Source organism: Scylla paramamosain, unplaced genomic scaffold, assembly GCF_035594125.1.
Source record: "Scylla paramamosain isolate STU-SP2022 unplaced genomic scaffold, ASM3559412v1 Contig17, whole genome shotgun sequence".
NCBI lineage: Eukaryota > Metazoa > Arthropoda > Malacostraca > Decapoda > Portunidae > Scylla > Scylla paramamosain.
This window is the reverse complement of record NW_026973682.1, coordinates 1,012,501-1,033,521: the sequence shown is the minus strand read 5'-3', so window position 1 is coordinate 1,033,521 and position 21,021 is coordinate 1,012,501. Positions and strand designations below refer to the sequence as shown.

General features: G+C 43.6%; 1 long non-coding RNA gene across 4 annotated transcripts in view; it reads right to left on the bottom strand.

The window, feature by feature from the left end:
- The window catches only part of LOC135097334 (uncharacterized), a 73,740-nt gene that overhangs the window by 29,487 nt on the left and 23,232 nt on the right, over positions 1 to 21,021 (bottom strand). For 3 of the 4 annotated variants that reach the window (XR_010265611.1, XR_010265612.1, XR_010265610.1), the window contains one exon: positions 7,311 to 7,405. This is a non-coding gene — a long non-coding RNA (uncharacterized LOC135097334). Of the gene's footprint in view, positions 1 to 7,310; positions 7,406 to 21,021 lie in introns of those variants that run through there. The other variant, XR_010265613.1, reaches the window with a different exon arrangement.

The following is a 21,021-nucleotide window of genomic DNA, read 5'->3' as shown; positions in this document are numbered from 1 at the left end:
TCAAAGGTAAATATTTACACACAACAACTAATTAATAATAATAATGGTAATAATAATAATAATAATAATAATAATAATAATAATAATAATAATAATAATAATAATAATAATAATAATAATAATAATAATAATAACAATAATAATAATAATAATAATAATAATAATAATAATAATAATAATAATAATAACAATAATAATAATGATAATAATAATAATAACAACTACAACAACAAAAACAACAACCAACAACAACAACAACAACAACAACAACAAGGTGATTACTTTTCTAGCAACACTACCAAGAGCGAGAGAGACAAGAAGAATCAGTCTCACCTGTGCAATTAACATGCAAAGGTAAATAAGAGATAAACACTAAGGGTAGATACAACACCTGAACTAAATAATATTACAAGAACAAGGTAATTAATAATTTCCATCGCCACAAAAGGAGAACCAAGACTAATAACTTTCTCACCTAAGGAGTGAACACACACAGGTAAGGCAGGTGAGATGAAAGGTAAACACACAAATAACTTAGTAACAATCATACAGAAGGAACATTACTTACTGAAATACAAAATTGAGACAGTAAAGAGTAATATCCTTGTTCTCACCTGTACTATTAATAAACACAGGTAGAAGAGAAGAGGACAGGTTCAATGAAAGGTAAATACATAAAGAAAAGAAAAAATGTTATAGGAAAGAGGATTATTGTCTTTTGGAAATGCACAACAAGGAGAGCAAGGAATAATAATCACTTTCTCACCTCAAATATTAATAGCCACAGGTAAGACAGATGGAATTAAAGGTAATTATATAAACAAAAAAGCAGGAAATATTACAAGAATAGAGGATTATTATTTCCTAACAATTCAATAAAAAGTAATGGATAATAACTCTCCTCTCACCTTAGCTATTAATAAACACAGATGAAGGACAACATGACAGGTGGAACTAAAGGTATGGTTACTTAAAAAATAAAAAAAAAAAGAGGACAAAAATGTTACGCGAAAGAAGATTTCTGTCTTTTTAATCTACATGGAAAAAGAGAACAAGGAATAATCACCTTGTCACTTGAAATATTAATAGCCACAGCTAAGACAGGCAGGATTAAAGGTAAATACAAAAAAAAAAAAAATACCAAAAATATTATACGAAAAGAGTATTATTATTTTAACTACTCATAAAAAATAAAGAAAAAATAACTTTCTTCTCACTAACAACACTCACAGGTAGGACAGGTAAAGTAACTCCCAAAACTATCTTTAAAAAAATAAAAGGTTTACATTCTGACACAATGGACGATACTATTTGGCACGTTTGGTGATTACGGTGACAACAGTTATTGTTATCATCAATACCATTACTGGTGAAAGCTTTGCATGACAGCGAGGGATGGTCCTGCTTGTCTCCGAAGCTTCCGACGAGAGAGCAGACAAAGCCAATTAGATATTACCATTACGTAATGAAGGTGAGCCCTATGAATAATTATGGAGATATCTTATTAAGTAAAGTGGACAGAAATGAAGGCTGATGCTATGACTCCTTTTATTTATTTATTTATTTTTATTTTTTTTCGCGGGAATGGAAAAAAAAAAAATAAAAAAAGTTGCTTCATTTATTGTATTGCCGCACTCCTACGTGAGTTGATTGAATTAATATTGCTTTTGAAAAATAATAAGTAATCATAATAGAATACTGTGAGACCCTCGGATATACGACAGGAAAACAATGAGGGACAAGATTACTGCCATTCATCTCCTTCTCTTGTGCGTATCGTTCCTTCTGCACTCAGCTAAATACTCTCTCTCTCTCTCTCTCTCTCTCTCTCTCTCTCTCTCTCTCTCTCTCTCTCTCTCTCTCTACACAATCCCTGTGGCCACGTCCGTAATCACACCTTCCCTTTCGTGCAAAATACTTCCCCCGCCTCGCCAGGCTTGAATGAAGGCGCGCGCACACACACACACACACACACACACACACACACACACACACACACACACACACACACACACACACACACACACACACACACACACACACACACACACACACATTTAATACACTGCAGCCTATCACGTCACTGCTTCTCCCTTATTTCCCTCCCTACCTCGACTGTCCCATCCACATCCTTATCATCGTCTATCACTGCTACTACTACGACTACCTCTACTACTACTACTACTACTACTACTACTACTACTACTAAAAGTGCTGCTGCTACTACTACTACTATTACTGCTTTACTTATATAGAAGATATGTTTGCAGAAAAAATGGATGAGAAATAGCAGAGTAAAAATTGCATGCTGTTGCCTTGACACTAGCGAGCCTTCCCTCTCCCCTCTCCTCAGGGACACACACACACACACACACACACACACACACACACACACACACACACACCACCCTTCCACCATGCTCATCGCTACACCCTCAGCACCTCAGCCGTCACACCTACACGTTCATCCTATTACTACTACTACTACTACTACTACTACTACTACTACTACTACTAGCACTACTACTGCACACTTTCCTCAGACCTCAGCCAGCCCTTCCCCTCTGTGAGCCAGACACAAGTGGTGCAGTGTGCGTGATGGGGCCTCGCAACTTTACAACAATTCCTCTCGTGGTGACCTTGAGCGAGAAGGGTTTCGAGGGTGTAGGTAATGATGAGAGAGAGAGAGAGAGAGAGAGAGAGAGAGAGAGAGAGAGAGAGAGAGAGAGAGAGAGAGAGAGAGAGAGAGAGAGAGAGAGAGAGAGAGAGAGAGAATAAACAAAACAGACAAGGAAGATTTAACAGGATTACAGCCAGTGACCGGGATACACACGCATCATCAGAACAAGAAGGTGTTGCTCTAATAAGTGCAGGAAGGGTCCTAGGAAAGTCTGAGGGGAAGGGAGAAAGAAAGGTTACATTATCACGAAGAAAAAAGATGTTTCTCTTATTTTGTTGTGGTTCCAGGAGGGAGTGAGAACAAAGAAAGACACAAAGTCTGAGAAAACTACGCCTGATGAGAGAGTAAGGCGCCGTGAAGGTCGGAGACGCCAAATAATCGCAAGGCAAGGCTGCCACAAACACGTCAGTGACACGTCAGCCTGTCGCCCACCACGCCCTCACTGAGGCTAACGAGCCACTCAGGAGCTGCTGCAGGAGACGGACAGGCACCGGTGTGTTATATACCTGGGATTGGGGCGACTGTAATGACGTGAGGCGAGGCGAGAACAGGGCGCTAATACCCGTCTTCCCGCCCGCCTCCCTTCCTTCCTGTGTGCATGACTGACTGACTCACTGAGCGCAAGGGCATGCCAACACTTGCACGGCTACACGAACCAAGTCACTAAGTCAGGAGGTCACCAACTTGATAATGAGTCACGGTGGTGAAGGGGAAGCACCCCCGCCTCTTCCGTCCCCCCTCCTCCCTGCCCCCTCCTTCCTCCTGGACACTGACTCACACATAACACACGGCCAGAGTTGTGAGGTATGATTCAAAGCCTTGCCATGCCGCTGTGCTGTTAGAGTTAGGCTGAGTTATGGTGGCACAGGCGGCGCGCCATGCTGGAAAAAAATATGACCCGAGGGCGACCAGAGGTGGAAAAACGTGGGAGAGAGGGAGGGAGGGAGGAATGAAAGGACGCACATTCATAATGGTGTCTTTTTTCAGACCCTCAACTCGATCTTACTCGTTCTTGCATTGCGCCTGACCAAGGTTCTATTTAAAATCTGTGGTCCGTAGAATCATCTACATGTGTGCCTGTGTGTGTGTGTGTGTGTGTGTGTGTGTGTGTGTGTGTGTGTGTGTGTGTGTGTGTGTGTGTGTTGTATTTAGAGACGATGCCTTCCCTTCCCTTCCTTCTCTATAGAGGATGCAAGACTGTACCTGTGTTTGTGTTCGCGAAGTTCACGTATGTGAACATATATGTGGCACAGTATAGCATACTATACACTCCATCACTCATTATTGTGTCATGTGCTGCAAACAACAAAACAAGTAGTCTATTATTACCTCTATCATGTGCAAAATGGCGGCTCAAATAGGAACAAGTCAGGGTGTAAACATTTGCGCTACTTGTGTCATTCTTTATTCAGGTCTGTATAAAAGCTTCGGCTTGATGGACCTGGCCTTACGTATTGAACTGTGTATGAAATGCAGAAATGCATTAATGTTACAAAAGGCAAACAAAATATATCAATCAGTCAATATTACTCAACCTCTCTCTCTCTCTCTCTCTCTCTCTCTCTCTCTCTCTCTCTCTCTCTCTCTCTCTCTCTCTCTCTCTCTCTCTCTCTCTCTCTCTCTCTCTCTCTCTCAGGCGGTCTGTTCACCACCATCCTACTTTTCGCCACTCAGCCAAAACTGAACCAAGGTATATTTTTAATTTCATGAGAACTAGGATGGGAGGAAAAAGCAGTCGACTGTCAGTGGAGGCACGGCTGAGCCTCCTGGGCGAGTGTGGCGTGGACGCCGTGAGGCTGTCCCGCCCCCGCTCAGGGGGCTGCTGTGGGAGGGGGAGGCGCTCTCTGGCCTCCTTTACCTTCCGGCAAGGGGCCGAGGGGGGGGCGAAGCCCCTCGTGTCGGATCAGGCGGCCAGCCTGAATATGGACAAGCTGGCCGCCTTGGACCAGGAGACACCCATCAGGGTGCACTGCCTGGCAGGAGGCGCAACAGTCTTCTGTCAGGACCTGCCCCTGAGGGACCTCCTGGCCGGACTGAAGTACACTACGGCGGGGCGTCACGCCGTTTTGTACTTCAGCCTGGCCGGAGGTCTGGGTGTCCACGGGGGGCAGGGGCAGGGCTGCCCCGTGCTCTTTTGCAACAGCAAGAGAGTGGGCAGCCGCCCCAAGCCCCCCCAGGAGGACCAGGCTGTCCGCGTCCCAGAGGCGGGGCAGGAGGCCGGCCCCGCCCCAGAGGCTGGCCAGGTGGTGGTGGCCAGCCCGGGGCACGAGGCCGGCCACGCCCCTGAGGCTGGCCAGGTGGTGGCGGCCAGCCCAGGGCACGAAGCCTGCCCCGCCCCAGAGGCTGGCCAGGTGGTGGCGGCCAGCCTGGGACACGAGGTCGGCCCCTCCCCTGAGGCTGGCCAGGTGGTGGCGGCCAGCCCAGGGAAGGAGGCCGGACCCGCCCCTGAGGCTGGCCAGGTGGTGGCGGCCAGCCCGGGGAAGGATGGCCTGGGCCTGTGGGTCTCGGCCCCCAGCCCGGAGGAGGGGCAAAAGGAGGCCAGGAGCGCCACGACCCCCGCGGAGGACGAGGGAGCGGGGCTCGTCCTCCGAGGAGTGGGGAAGGGAGTGGTGGCCCCTTCCCCACCACCACAGCGCCAACTCCCCCAGCCAGGGAAGGCTCGCCAGGGGAGGGGCAGGGCTGGAAGCAGGTTGTCCTACGGCCTGTGGGACAACCTGCTCGCCATTGCACAGACCCTGTCCCTCACCCTGGTGGTGTACTCCGCCCTGCTGGACTACTTCCCTGACTGAGGGGGGCAGCCGGCCCCACAGGGCAGTCGGCTGCCCGGGGAGGGGGGAGGGGGGAGGGGGGAGGGGATAGGTTAGGTGGGAGGGGGGAGGGGGGAGGGGGGAGGGGATAGGTTAGGTGGGAGGGGGGAGGGGGGGAGGGAAGACAGCCTGGAGGGGGGAGGGAGTGCTGTCTTGGGAGGGGGGGAGGGGGGGAAAGGGGTAGGTTAGGATAGGTTAAGTTAGGTTAGGTTAGGTTAGGGTAGGTTAGGTTAGGGTAGGTTAGGTTAGGTTAGGTTAGGTTAGGGTAGGTTAGGTTAGGTTAGGTTAGGGTAGGTTAGGTTAGGTTAGGTTAGGGTAGGTTAGGTTAGGTTAGGTTAGGTTAGGTTAGGTTAGGTTAGGTTAGGTTAGGTTAGGTTAGGTTAGATTAAGCTATCAGGACAAGTAAATAACAACACCGCCGTGTGCGGCGGCCATCATGTGAGCAATGCACGTATTTTCGTGACCACCTGCTGCCTTGGCAGAGACAGAGCGAGAGAAAGGGAATCACGTTTTTTGCATGGCCAGTTTTCCTTTAATTCTTCTTCGCATAATTTATTATTCGCATATTTATTACCAAATTACTCGAGAATGAGCCTTATTGGAAGCTAAGGGAAAATAAACTGTATGATCATGTATGGGAACATTAATATAGTTACTTGAAAATGTACCTTATGGAAAGTATAGGAAAATTAACCGTATGATCGAAGTACGGGAAAATAAATATAGCTACCCAAAAAACAACCTTATTGAAAGTTATGAGAGAGAGAGAGAGAGAGAGAGAGAGAGAGAGAGAGAGAGAGAGAGAGAGAGAGAGAGAGAGAGAGAGAGAGAGAGACCTGCGCTTGGTGGCCACCGATGACGACCAACATCACCCAGCACCAGTAACGTCACTGGAGCACCGCCGGGACGTGTCGGCACAAAACTCAGGTGCAGAGGGTCCCTCACCTTGACCCCCTGAGGCTGCTGCCACACACAGTGCAGAGGTGCACCAGAGCTGCAGCCAGTAGCGACGAGCTAGTGAAGGTGCCTCGATCTCGCTCTAGCCAACACCAGCGCAACTACACAGCCAGGACTTCCCGGCTGTGGAACATGTTCACGGCGGCCACGCCCCAAGTGCAGGACATGTCCACGCACCAGGTGAAGCTGGCAGCCCACAGCTGGCGTAGCACGCACCTGTCGCCACTGGCGCTTTAAATTTTTACTGTATTATTGTATTAGTATTATTATCTTTATGTTAAGTATGTATAGTATGTATACTATCATAGGCTTTTTAAACAATTCCATACTCAACGTGCAATTTTAAGCCTTTCTGTAAGTATTTGTTTATATAAAAACAAATACTTACAGAAAGGTTTTTCTCCTTACAGTAGAAAAACCAAGCACAGGATAATCGCCGACTCCGATGCACGCCGAACAAAGGTGAATAAAGATGGCAGGCAGCATTCGCGCGTGTCGTGCGGCGTGGAGCAAGTCGGTAAGCGGGTCAAACCAGAGCAAGGAAAATAAATAAAAAGTACAAAATAAAGGCATTTGCATAAGTCGAAGGCAGCCGTGCGGAGGTGAAACACAGTGACCACGCTCGTCAAGGTGCTGTGGGAAGGTGGTGGTGCCTCCACCGGGCTCCTCAGAATGCTCATTTCGCCATTTTTCAATCCCTGAATTCAGCATCTCAAAATTCCAGCGACTACAGCAAACTTCACCAAAGTGTCAAAGTGGCATGCAGGCCAAGCAGGTAAGCAGTGATGAGGGCTGCCCACCTTGCAGCGTCACCTCGTGGCTGAAATACACAACACCAGACACTGAAAGTACTTAGTGCTACTTACATTGGACTTCACCTCTTGATGGTGATGGTGGTGGTGGTGGTGGAAGTGGAAGTGGTGGTGGTGGTGGTGGTGGTGGTGGTGGTGGCGATCGTTACCTGTGACGGTGAAAAAAAAAAAAAGTCAATTAGATGATAAAAAAGAAAATTAACAAAACAGAATTGCACACTTTGTATCATAGTCATATTTTCTCCTTCAGAACACAACAAGTCGAGGACATGCATCGTTTGTGTACGTCTGATTGTTCTTTCTTACTTTGACTTTCCTTTGTCTCACACTAACACTTTCCTAACAGACCTTTTTTTTTTCATTTACATCAACAAATAAACAATACGTACAGTAATATGAAGTGCAACAGACATTTCCCGAAGACTTACAAAAAATACACCCAACACTCTATGGTTTACGAAACACATACGAAACACTGTACACATACTTACTGAAACACCACAAACTTCCTTCGTAGGTTTGACAAATGCAGCAAACACTACACACAGGTAACTAACTGTGACAAACATTCTAGGTACACTTAATGGAATGTGGGAAAACAATATCAAAATATCATAGATGGTTATACACTGTTCTATAAAGACAAGGAAAACAGGAGAGGAGGAGGCGTCGCGTTATACGTTAGGGACACATTACAGTGTTGTATTAACAGTAGAATTAAAACTGATAGCAAAACAGAGTCGATATGGGTAGATATTAAGGAAGGATCACAGTCAGTAGTACTGGGAGTAGTGTACAGGCCACCGAACAGTACAAAGGAAATTAACATCTCACAGTCAGGTATGTGTGCTAGGAGATTTTAATTTTGGGAATATAGACTGAAGCCTGATGGTGGGTAACAAGGAAGCAGAGGAATTTCTTAAGGTATTTCAGGATGAATTTTTAAAACAGGTAGTCGTAGAACACACAAGGGGGAACAGTATTCCAGATTTAATTCTTACTAACAGGGAGGAAGCAGTCACACAGGTAGAGGTTGGAGGACAGCTAGGTAACAGTGACCATTAAGAAATTAGGTACAATTTAAAATGGGAGGAAACTTTTAGAAGCAAAAACACTAGTAAAATACCTGACTTTAGGAGAGCAGATTTTAAGGAATTAAAAAGGTACCTCCAAGGAATTGACTGGCAACGGATGCAGAGTGAGGTCAGGTCCGGGACGGAGTTGAGAGAGATAAGGCAGGATGAGAGAGGTGAGGTGAGGCGTGAGAGTGTAGGACAAGAGGAGGGAAGATGTGTCCGGAAGGGGCGGAGGAGAGAGGGAGGGGGATAGGTATGAATATGTTGGAGGGTCAGGTCATGCTGAAATGGGAGAGGTGAGGTCGAGGTGAGTAGATGAGGGAATGGAGAGGGTGGAAGGGGTCGAGATGAGGGAATTAGGTGCAGAAAATGTAGATGAGTTGTATAATATTTCGTAGATAAACTGCATACAGGTCAGTTAGCAAACATCCCGTATAGAACAATAAGATCACAGAAAATGACCCTAAATGGATGACTGCTAGGTTAAAACATTATATAGGGTGGAAGAGAAGTATATATAAGAGATTAAGGGCAGGTGAAGAAGTTTTAAGGACACAATATAATGAATTAGTTAGAACAGTCAGGAGGTTAACGAGGAAAGCTAAGGGCAATTATGAATTGAAGGTAGCCAGCCAGGCGAAGACGGACCCCAAGGAATTTTATCAGGTATACAGGACGAAGAATAAGGATACTATAGGTCCATTAAAGGCAGCAGATGGGGAGCTGGTTAGTTCTGGGGAGGAGATTAGCAAAATTGTGAATAGATATTTTTTAACTGTCTTCACCCAGGAAAACATGCAGTATATGCCAAATAGTGAACAGGTGTTTAGAGCAGATGAGAATGAGAAGCTGACAGATATTTCCATAACTAGGGAGATAGTGGAACAGGAGATAGATAGACTAAAAAAGTTCAAGACACCAGGACCTGATGAAATATATCCCAGAGTACTTAAGGAATGCAAAGAGGTTATTAGTGAGCCGTTAGTTTCTGTCTTTAGGAAATCACCTGAGTCAGATGAGGTACCAGTAATGTGGAGGCAGGCTAATGTAGTACCTATCTTTAAAAAAGGAGATAAAACTTTAGACCTGTCAGCTTAACTTCAGTTGTGGGTAAATTATTGGAGTCAATAATAGCGAGGAACATTAGGGAACATTTAGACAATTAGAATCTTTGCATAACTTGATAAATCAGTCACAGCATGGCTTCACAAAGGGAAAGTCTTGCCTGACAAACTTGTTAAGTTTTTACAGAAGAGTGTACGAAGCAGTAGATAATGGTGATAGTTATGACATCTTATATCTGGACTTTAGTAAAGCATTTGACAGGGTACCCCATCAAAGGCTCCTGAGAAAGGTTAGGGTACATGGGATAGATGGGAAGGTGTTAGGCTGGATAGGGTCATGGCTTGGTAACAGGCGACAGAGAGTTGTAATAAACGGCTCGAAATCCGAATGGGGTCATGTAATTAGTGGGGTGCCACAGGGATCAGTATTAGGGCCATTGTTATTTCTAATATATATCAATGACTTAGATAGTGGAATTAGTAGTGATGTTAGTAAATTTGCGGATAACACAAAGATAGGTAGATTAATTAGGTCAGAATCGGATGCATCGCACTGCAGGCAGATTTAGATAGGATGAATGAATGGACGGATAGATGGCAAATGCAATTAAATATCAATAAATGCAAAGAACTTAGCGTAGGTAGAGGAAACCCACACAATAGGTACACATTAAACAACCAAACTCTGGTAGGTACGGGGTACGAGAAAGATTTAGGAGTTATAGTTAGCTCTGAACTCCGTCTAGGAAAACAATGCATAGAAGCCAGAAACAAGGCAAATAGGGTACTAGGATTCATTTTTAGGAGTGTTAAAAGTAGAAGGCTGTAAGTAATATTAAAGTTATACTTGGCGCTGGTCAGACCACATCTAGACTACGCTGTGCAGTTCTGGTCCCCACATTACAGGAAAGATATAGGTCTATTAGAATCAGTACAGAGGAGAATGACTTAAAGGATACAGGGGATGAGGAGTATTCCTTACGAAGCGAGGTTGAAGCGGTTAAATTTACATTCTCTAGAGAGACGTAGGTTAAGAGGGGACCTGATAGAAGTGTTTAAGTGGTATAAGGGTTATAACAAGGGAGATGTAAGCAAAATTCTTAGGATCAGCATCCAGGGAACAAGAAATAACGGGTTCAAGCTTAAAAAATTTAGGTTTAGGAAGGAGATAGGAAAAAATTGGTTCTCAAATAGAGTGGTAGATGAGTGGAACGGACTCAGTAATCATGTTGTTAGTGCTAGGACATTAGAGAGATTTAAGAGAAAATTAGACAGGTTTATGGATGGGGATAACAGATGGAAATAGGTAGGTATATTTCATACAGGGACTGCCACGTGTAAGCATGGTCGCTTCTTGCAGCTTCCCTTATTTCTTATGTTCTTATGTTCTTAATTTTCTTCTTTTCTGTTGCTATATATATATATATATATATATATATATATATATATATATATATATATATATATATATATATATATATATATATATATATATATATATATATATATATATACTCGTATATATATATATATATATAGGTATTTTGCTGATTTTCCTTGGAATGACTACTGCTTCCGTGTCAGAGACCCGTCTTTGTGTGCTGAGCGCATAACAGAGGTGATAGTGTCTGGCATGGAGGCGTACATTCCTCACTCTTTTTCTCGTCCTAAACCTTCTAAACCTTGGTTTAACACAGCTTGTTCTCGTGCTATACATGATAGAGAGGTGGCCCACAAAAGGTACTTAAGCCTTCCATCACCAGAATCTCATGCTCTTTATATTTCTGCCCGGAACCATGCCAAGTCTGTTCTCCAACTAGCCAAAAACTCCTTCATTAACAGAAAATGTCAAAACCTTTCAAGATCTAACTCCCCTTGTGATTTCTGGCATCTAGCCAAAAATATCTCCAATAACTTTGCTTCTTCTTCTTTCCCTCCTCTATTTCAACCAGATGGCACCACTGCTATCACATCTATTTCTAAAGCTGAACTCTTTGCTCAAACCTTTGCTAAAAACTCTACCTTGGACGATTCTGGGCTTGTTCCTCCCTCTCCTCCACCCTCTGACTACTTCATGCCATCTATTAAAATTCTTCGTAATGATGTTTTCCACGCCCTCGCTGGCCTAAACCCTCGGAAGGCTTATGGACCTGATGGGGTCCCTCCTATTGTTCTCCGAAACTGTGCCTCCGTGCTTGCACCTTGCCTAGTCAAACTCTTTCAGCTCTGTCTGTCAACATCTACCTTTCCTTCTTGCTGGAAGTTTGCCTACATTCAACCTGTTCCTAAAAAGGGTGACCGTTCTAATCCCTCAAACTACCGTCCTATTGCTTTAATTTCCTGCCTATCTAAAGTTTTTGAATCAATCCTCAACAGGAAGATTCTTAAACATCTATCACTTCACAACCTTCTATCTGATCGCCAGTATGGGTTCCGTCAAGGCCGCTCTACTGGTGATCTTCTGGCTTTCCTTACTGAGTCTTGGTCATCCTCTTTTAGAGATTTTGGTGAAACTTTTGCTGTTGCCTTGGACATATCAAAAGCTTTTGATAGAGTCTGGCACAAAGCTTTGATTTCCAAACTACCCTCCTACGGTTTCTATCCTTCTCTCTGTAACTTCATCTCAAGTTTCCTTTCTGACCGTTCTATTGCTGCTGTGGTAGACGGTCACTGTTCTTCTCCTAAATCTATTAACAGTGGTGTTCCTCAGGGTTCTGTCCTGTCACCCACTCTCTTCTTATTATTCATTAATGATCTTCTAAACCAAACTTCTTGTCCTATCCACTCCTACGCTGATGATACCACCCTGCACTTTTCCACGTCTTTTCATAGACGTCCAACCCTTCAGGAGGTAAACATTTCACGCAGGGAAGCCACAGAACGCCTGACTTCTGATCTTTCTAAAATTTCTGATTGGGGCAGAGCAAACTTGGTATTGTTCAATGCCTCAAAAACTCAATTCCTCCATCTATCAACTCGACACAACCTTCCAGACAACTATCCCCTCTTCTTCAGTGACACTCAACTGTCCCCCTCTTCTACACTGAACATCCTCGGTCTGTCCTTTACTTATAATCTGAACTGGAAACTTCACATCTCATCTCTAGCTAAAACAGCTTCTATGAAGTTAGGTGTTCTGAGGCGTCTCCGCCAGTTTTTCTCACCCCCCCAGCTGCTAACTCTGTACAAGGGCCTTATCCGTCCATGTATGGAGTATGCTTCACATGTTTGGGGGGGTTCCACTCATACTGCTCTTCTAGACAGGGTGGAATCAAAAGCTTTTCGTCTCATCAACTCCTCTCCTCTAACTGACTGTCTTCAGCCTCTCTCTCACCGCCGCAATGTTGCATATCTAGCTGTCTTTTACCGCTATTTTCATGCTAACTGCGCTTCTGATCTTGCTAACTGCATGCCTCCCCTCCTTCCGCGGCCTCGCTGCACAAGACATTCTTCTTTCTCTCACCCCTATTCTGTCCACCTCTCTAACGCAAGAGTTAACCAGTATTCTCAATCATTCATCCCTTTCTCTGGTAAACTCTGGAACTCCCTGCCTGCTTCTGTATTTCCACCTTCCTATGACTTGAATTCCTTCAAGAGGGAGGTTTCAAGACACTTATCCACCAATTTTTGACCACTGCTTTGACCCTTTTACGGGACTGGCATTTCAGTGGGCATTTTTTTTTATTAGATTTTTGTTGCCCTTGGCCAGTGTCCTTCCTACATAAAAAAATAAAAAAAAAATATATATATATATATATATATATATATATATATATATATATATATATATATATATATATATATATATATATATATATATATATATATATATATATATATATATATATATATATATAAAGGCGAATGAAAGGATGATTGAGGCGGTGAAAAAGTTTCTGGAGAGAATGTGGCGTGCCAGATGTACGAACAATTAGGATAGAGGATGCTGTTCGTTTCTCTTTTCTTTCCCCCTTCTACAGGAGTTGCCGATCCAAAGGCCTGGCTCAGGAGTGATCCTGAGCCACCTGTACCATCAAGATCAAGATACACCTTCACGGGAGGAAAAATAAATTAGAAAACGAGCGAAAAAATAGAAAGACTATATTGGATAAATGACATTGCTCTGTATTTGATGTTTCTTTTCCAAGAATTCTCTCGTTTAAGAAAAATGACATTTTCACCAATATATATATATATATATATATATAGAGAGAGAGAGAGAGAGAGAGAGAGAGAGAGAGAGGAGAGAGAGAGAGAGAGAGAGAGAGAGAGAGAGAGAGAGAGAGAGAGAGTCAAATATAGTCTTCCTATCTTTTCGCTCGTTTTCTAATTTATTTTCTCGCTCGTTTTCTAATTTATTTTTTTTCTCCTGTGAAGGTGTATCTTGATCTTGATGGTACAGGTGGCTCAGGATCACTCCTGAGCCAGGCCTTTGGATCGGCAACTCCTGTAGAAGGGGCAAAAAAAAAGAGAAACGAACAGCATCCTCTATCCTAATTGTTCATACACCTGGCACGCCACATTCTCTCCAGAAACTCTTTCACCGCCTCAATCATCCTTTCATTCGCCTCTCTACACAGTCCCAGCAACAACACCATCCATTCCTTTCCTGTCTTCTCCACTCTTTCATTCCTATCATGCCCTAACTCAGTCAGTATCACTTGCATCATCTCATTCCTGTCTCTGGCATACTTCACACACTCCAGCACCACATGTTCCACCGTCTCATCCTCTCCCATGTCACACATCTGGCACACTTTGCTGCGGGACTCAGACCACCTGTAACTCCTTGCATTCACATCCATACACTGTGCCCTCGCTCGGAAGAGAAGATCACCGCCCAGGCTTCCATCATACCACCTTTCATACCTCGGGGCCTCTTTCTCCTTGTACCATTCCAGGGTCTTCTTTCTTTCCATTTCATTCTTCCATTCATTCAGTCCCACACATTTCACTTCTTTGTCTATCTCATTCTTCCATTTTCTCACATCCCATTCGGCTCCCACTCTGCCTCCTCTTGTTACCACCCATTCACGCTCATTTTGGTTCCTCCCAACCATTCTTATCGCCCACACAACTTGCAATCCATTCCTGTCTGTCATTCTCATGCATCTCTTCCTCCATTTGCTTCCACTTTCATTCCACAGGTACACCTTCCTTGCTATTCTTGCATCATCCATTCTCTCAAGCCTAATCTTGTACCTAAGTGTGGCTTTTGTGAGTCTTTCCCTAAAGGTGCTCCATCCCATGTCACCTCTCAAGGCTTCAACTGCTGTGCACCTCGGTGCACTCAGTGCCATCCTTGCTACTTTGTTCTGGCCCACTTCTAACTTATCAATTTCACTTTCATTCCATGCAATCACATCCATACCATACATTATACTTGGCACAGCCACACTCTTCCACACTTCTCTCAACACATCATACTTACTTGCTCTCATCCTTGCCGCGCTTCCCAATCGACCTACCCTCTGGTTTACCATACTTATCTTTTCATTCTTTGCCTTTGCACACCCACTAGGACTCATCCACATCCCTAAGTACTTGTATTGTTGCACCTGTCTCAACTCATTCTCTCCAAGTCTCCATACCACATTACTTTCATCCTCTGACTTATTCACAATCATTAGCTTGCTTTTCTCACTGCCAAAACTTACTGCAAAGTCTTTTCCATAGCCATCCACAACATCCAACAGACTTTGAAGCTCATCTGCCGATTCACTCATAACAACTACGTCATCTGCATAAAGGAGCACACATACTTTATCGTTCCCCACACTTACCCCTACATTCATTCTTCTCATCCTGGCTGCTAGCTTCTCTGTATACTGGCTAAAAAGGATTGGTGGCAATATACAACCTTGCCTAACTCCTCTCTCACTCTTCACCCAGTCTGTTTCTATGTCTTCTAGTCTGTATCTAGTCTGTAAATAAATAAAAAAAAAAAATCTGGTACTAAAACTTAAATCTGTGAAACAAACATCAAGTAAAGAAGGAAAAAAAAAAGAATCATCTCTACATAGAAACCTTCATTATCGTTTTCCTTGCGCACTTTAACAAAACAAAATTGAACAAACCCTACAGCCCTTCATAAAACACGACTTCATCTCCCAGAAATACATGGAACTGGACGCACACAAGAGCCACAGGAAATCCAGATTTCAACGAACCAGTAGGGAATAGAACCTCGCATAGGGGGAGTACTGTGTTTTTATAGTAAATAGAATAAACTTACTCAGTGCGGAACTCATCCAGACAATATGGCGGCAGTACTTTCCTTCTCGCACTGAATAAGTAAACACCCACCCGAGCCTTACAATCGCCTATGCCCTTTCAGAGTCTTATCTATTTTCCAGCTTGGTGTATAACTCTATTTCGGCAGAGGAATTTGTGGGATGTAAAGTAATATTAATGGGTTCAGGGACTGGCGTGGTGCCGGGTATTGCTGAATAGTTTAAGGTGCGGAGAGAGAGAGAGAGAGAGAGAGAGAGAGAGAGAGAGAGAGAGAGAGAGAGAGAGAGAGAGAGAGAGAGAGAGAGAGAGAGAGAGAATTTATGTGATGACGAAGAGAAACGTTCATATGAGAAATTATTGCCACACTAAACGTCGATTCTTTCCAAAACACTCACCGACGTGATTTTTTTAACAAGGTCATTGTGTTTCATCGCGCGACGCTGTTCGGGAGCTTGTTCCATTCCTTCATGATGTGAGTTTTCAAAAAGGCTTTCCGGAACTTAACCTAACCAGTGGACGTGTTGCCTTCATTCCGATTACTTTTTTTTTTTTCAGAACCGAAAGAAGATTTGTACCGTTTTCGATGGCAACAAAAAGTTTTTTTTCTTTTTTTTTTATGTAGGAGGGACACTGGCCAAGGGCAACAAAAATCCAATTAAAAAAAATAATGCGCATTGAAATGGCAGTCCCATAAAAGGGTCAAGGCAGTAGTCAAAAATTGATGAATAAGTGTCTTGAAACCTCCCTCTTGAAGGAATTCAAGTTATAGGAAGGTGGAAATACAGAAGCTGGCAGGGAGTTCCAGAGTTTACCAGAGAAAGGGATGAATGATTGAGAATACTGGTTAACTCTTGCGTTAGAGAGGTGGACAGAATAGGGGTGAGAGAAAGAAAAAGTCTTGTGCAGCGAGGCCGCGGGAGGAGGGGAGGCATGCAGTAGGCAAGATCAGAAGAGCAGTCAGCATGAAAATAGCGGTAGAGGACAGCTAGAGATGCAACATTGCGGCGGTGAGAGAGAGGCTGAAGACAGTCAGTTAGAGGAGAGGAGTTGATGAGACGAAAAGCTTTTGATTCCACCCTGTCTAGAAGAGCAGTATGAGTGGAACCCCCAGACATGTGAAGCATACTCCATACATGGACGGATAAGGCCCTTGTACAGAGTTAGCAGCTGAGGGGGTTGAGAAAAACTGGCGGAGACGTCTGTTAATAGATTTAGGAGAAGAACAGTGACCGTCTACCACAGCAGCAATTGAACGGTCAGAAAGGAAACTTGAGATGAAGTTACAGAGAGAAGGAAAGAAGCCGTAGGAGGGTAGTTTGGAGATCAAAGTTTTGTGCCAGACTCTATAAAAAGCTTTTGATATGTCCAAGGCAACAGCAAAAGTTTTACCAAAATCTCTAAAAGAGGATGACCAAGACTCAGTAAGGAAAGCCAGAAGATCACCAGTAAAGCGGCCTTGATGGGACCCATACTGGCGATTAGATAGAAGGTTGTGAAGTGATAGATGTTTAAGAATCTTCCTGTTGAGGATAGATTAAAAAACTTTAGATAGGCAGGAAATTAAAGCAATAGGACGGTAGTTTGAGGGATTAGAACGGTCACCCTTTTTAGGAACAGGTTGAATGTAGGCAAACTTCCAGCAAGAAGGAAAGGTAGATGTTGACAGACAGAGCTGAAAGAGTTTGACTAGGCAAGGTGCAAGCACAGAGGCACAGTTTCGGAGAACAATAGGAGGGACCCTATCAGGTCCATAAGCCTTCCGAGGGTCTAGGCCAACGAGGGCATGGAAAACATTATTGCGAAGAATTTTAATAGGTGGCATGAAGTAGTCAGAGGGTGGAGGAGAGGGAGGGACAAGCCCAGAATCGTCCAAGGTAGAGTTTTTAGGAAAGGTTTGAACGAAGAGTTCAGCTTTAGAAATAGATGTGATAGCAGTGGTGCCATCTGGTTGAAATAAAGGAGGGAAAGAAGAAGAAGAAGCAAAGTTATTGGAGATATTTTTGGCAAGATGCCAGAAGTGTTTATTCATGTTGGGTCGGCAGGTGAACTTTGACAGGGAGAAAAAGCCAATTTTGTGTGTCTAGTCTCCTCTCATATGACATTACGTAGGCGATATCAACTGCGCTGAAGAGATATTGGGTTCGGTAAAGCTGATCTGCGTGGCCCACTGGAGGTCTGATGAGACTTAGTGCAGGGAAATTACATGTTTGTTTTGGAAGGTGAAGCTGAAATCTGAATGTTGTTATTTCGATTCCCTGGAAGGTGAATGCATCAACAATACTGAAACTTTTTTTAGGATTCCCTTCCAAACAGAATTCCGATTTCTTCATAAATGTCATAACTGAATTAATGAATTTCTCAGGCACTAACATTTCACAATTTCAAAGTGGGCATATTAACTTCTCTGATATTTCAAATTTTTTTCCTCACAAATGCCAAACCGACTATGCTTCCATACTCACAATCTCACATAAAGCGAGGCTGAGGGGTAATGCTCTGCTTAGCTGCATTGATTATTCCCGTGTGTTCGTAACAGTTGCCTAAAGAATTGTCCCGTCCTCTGTTGTCTGGCTGGTGTCCCCGCTGACTTCAAAATTTGACGACTCGTTCCGGTGTTCGCTCTTCATGAATGGCATTTGTTTCCTGCTTCTGTCAGTGTGCGAGTGATGAGTATCAAGCGGCATCACCAAACACTGCAATAGCAATACATTTTGTCTCTGAATACGTCAATAGCCAATCACGTTTTTCCTTCAAACGCTCCAATAGCAATACCGACACAACTCAGTGACGTATTAGCAGAACACGAATAACAAATATGATTCTCTCCATCTGGACTGAGGCGGTGAGTCCTGCGTGCGTAAACAAAGGGCAGGCGAAGGGATGGGGTGGAGGGCGATATGAACGACCAAGAGGGAAAGGGAAAGACGTGGCCCATTACGACGAAAATTTTCAAGACACTTATCCTCCAGTTCTGGATAACCATTCTGGCTTTCTCTCTGGGGACTGGCATTGTCGGTGGATCTTTTCCCTTTCTTCCTTTTTTGATACTCTAAGCCAGTGCTCCTCTTACATAAAATAAAAAAATATAAAACATCGCTAATAAAGGAGAGGAGAAGGACGAGGACGAGGACGAAAACCGAGGACTAAAACGACAACAACGACGACGACAGCAAGACGGCGAACGGAAATCAGCAGTGAACCCACGCCGCCCACAGCCTGGCCATCAAACCACGCCACAAACAATACTGGCCAAAAAGGCTCATTACACTCCCAGGAACGTAAACACGGACACTAGAAGGAAGGGAGAGAGAGAGAGAGAGAGAGAGAGGAGAGAGAGAGAGAGAGAGAGAGAGAGAGAGAGAGAGAGAATATATGTATTGAAGAGTATATTAAAGCTTTACAAAAGTTCACAAACGCCTGGAGAGGAATTCAGTGGAGACTCTCTCTCTCTCTCTCTCTCTCTCTCTCTCTCTCTCTTATTTCATTTCATTTATCATTTTATAAACGTCACGTAAGCGTACCTGCACAATCATGTGTGTGTGTGTGTGTGTGTGTGTGTGTGTGTGTGTGTGTGTTTATGAAGCATACACGATGCACTTAAATAACACAACAACAAAAATAAAGGAAAAACAATAAACGAGCAAACTTAAACTTGACCCCATTAAGACAAATTGAATAAATAAACAGAAAACGGATACCTAAAACTAAGTATTAATAGAAAAAAAAGACAAAAAAAAAAAAATAAAAGACAAAAAAAGTGCCATCTCTCCGAAAGGAAGAGGAACAAGGAGCAGCAAGAGTCTGTACGGTACAACAAGTTCCAGTGGTATCGCCGGTGAGCAAGACTAACGAGCGAACTGCGACCATTTGAGAGAGAAAAGCGCCTGAAGGAGCCCAGCGAAATTTTCCCCCTTGCTTCGTAGGAGCGGCAACGCTGGGCGGGTAGAAGGCGGTTTGTGGTGATCCGCGTTATTGAGGACGTAGAGGAAGCAGGAAAAGAAGGACAGTCCGTCACGAGGGGCGAAGAGCGTGGGGAAAGGCGACTGTTAAAGGAGAATATGTTATGTACGTAATTAAAACATTTCTTACTAGTAACAACGGTGATTCCTGTTAATGACCACTAACGTTGCTGTTTGAAAAATGCCTGATCTATTCATCTGCAACACAATAATTAGCACTAATGAAACAATTCCGTGTAAACCATAGATTTATTCTGCTGGAGACGTACTACCTTGAAGAAACTAACAGCTTATGACCGATTCATCTATAACATTATACTTATCACAAACCAAAGCATGTGAAACCAGCGACTTCTCTTTTGCACAGGACATAACAACGTGACGGAAGCAACAGCAGGTATTGTGAAAGAAATGTGCTATAAATACTTCCATTACACGGTGAACGACTTTCCTGCCTCACTCACGGCAACTGCTTTCACCTGCGATTCAATGAGTATTAATTCCATAGGTTACTGAACTCCTTACACAAGTTATTCCTATCACTGCGAGTTATCTACCAAAGAGGAAGTTCCAGCGACATGAAATAACATAAGTGGCCACCAATCTCTCCTACTCAGGTCTTCACGTTGTCTGCCGAGACGAACTGAGGGCTGCGAGCCTCTGTGTAAGACTTGCAAGTGTCAGCAGTAAAGAAGAGGCAGGCAAGAAGCAATACAATAATATGTATGAGATGCAGGCACTTCATCTTCCTCGTAAGGTTCGCCAGCCCGCAAACAACAGGAAACACTGCAGATCCAGATTGTGAGGCAACAGTGAGCGATTGCTCCGATCCGTCTGACGTATGTGGCGGAGTGTGCAAGGAGAAAGATTGTGGGAAGCAAAGTAAACGACAAGGCGGATTGAACAGGTGGATTCCTAAAGGTGCTCGCCTCGCACTCAGCCTAGACAGACGTAGTGGCGGGACAAGGGACGGTGTGACTAACCTACAACAGTTATTGATGTTGTAGAGAAAATTAACACAGATGAGTTGGAAAGGTGGTATGGAAACTCAGATTTAATATTCTCTTAATATGCTTTCAATTATAGGTCTCTTTAGACTTCAGGAGCACAGACAAAGTTTTCATATGTCTCTTCCTACACACAGAGTAGTCGGTGATATAACAACGAACTCCTCCGCCCACAAATCAAGTTTACTGGTGAGTTATTGAAAATATAGTAAATGCCTGATAAAAAAAAAAAAAAAGATCCTGAAATATAACAAATTAAGGATCAACAAGGGAAGAGTACCAAATATGACCAAACAACACCACCAACACCGTAGATACAAAACAGACACCCATTCACCAAAAATAAACAAGATTCTATACAACCATGAATAGCACGTTAAATAGAAAACGTGTTCACACATTGTACATGAAAAACAACCTACGCC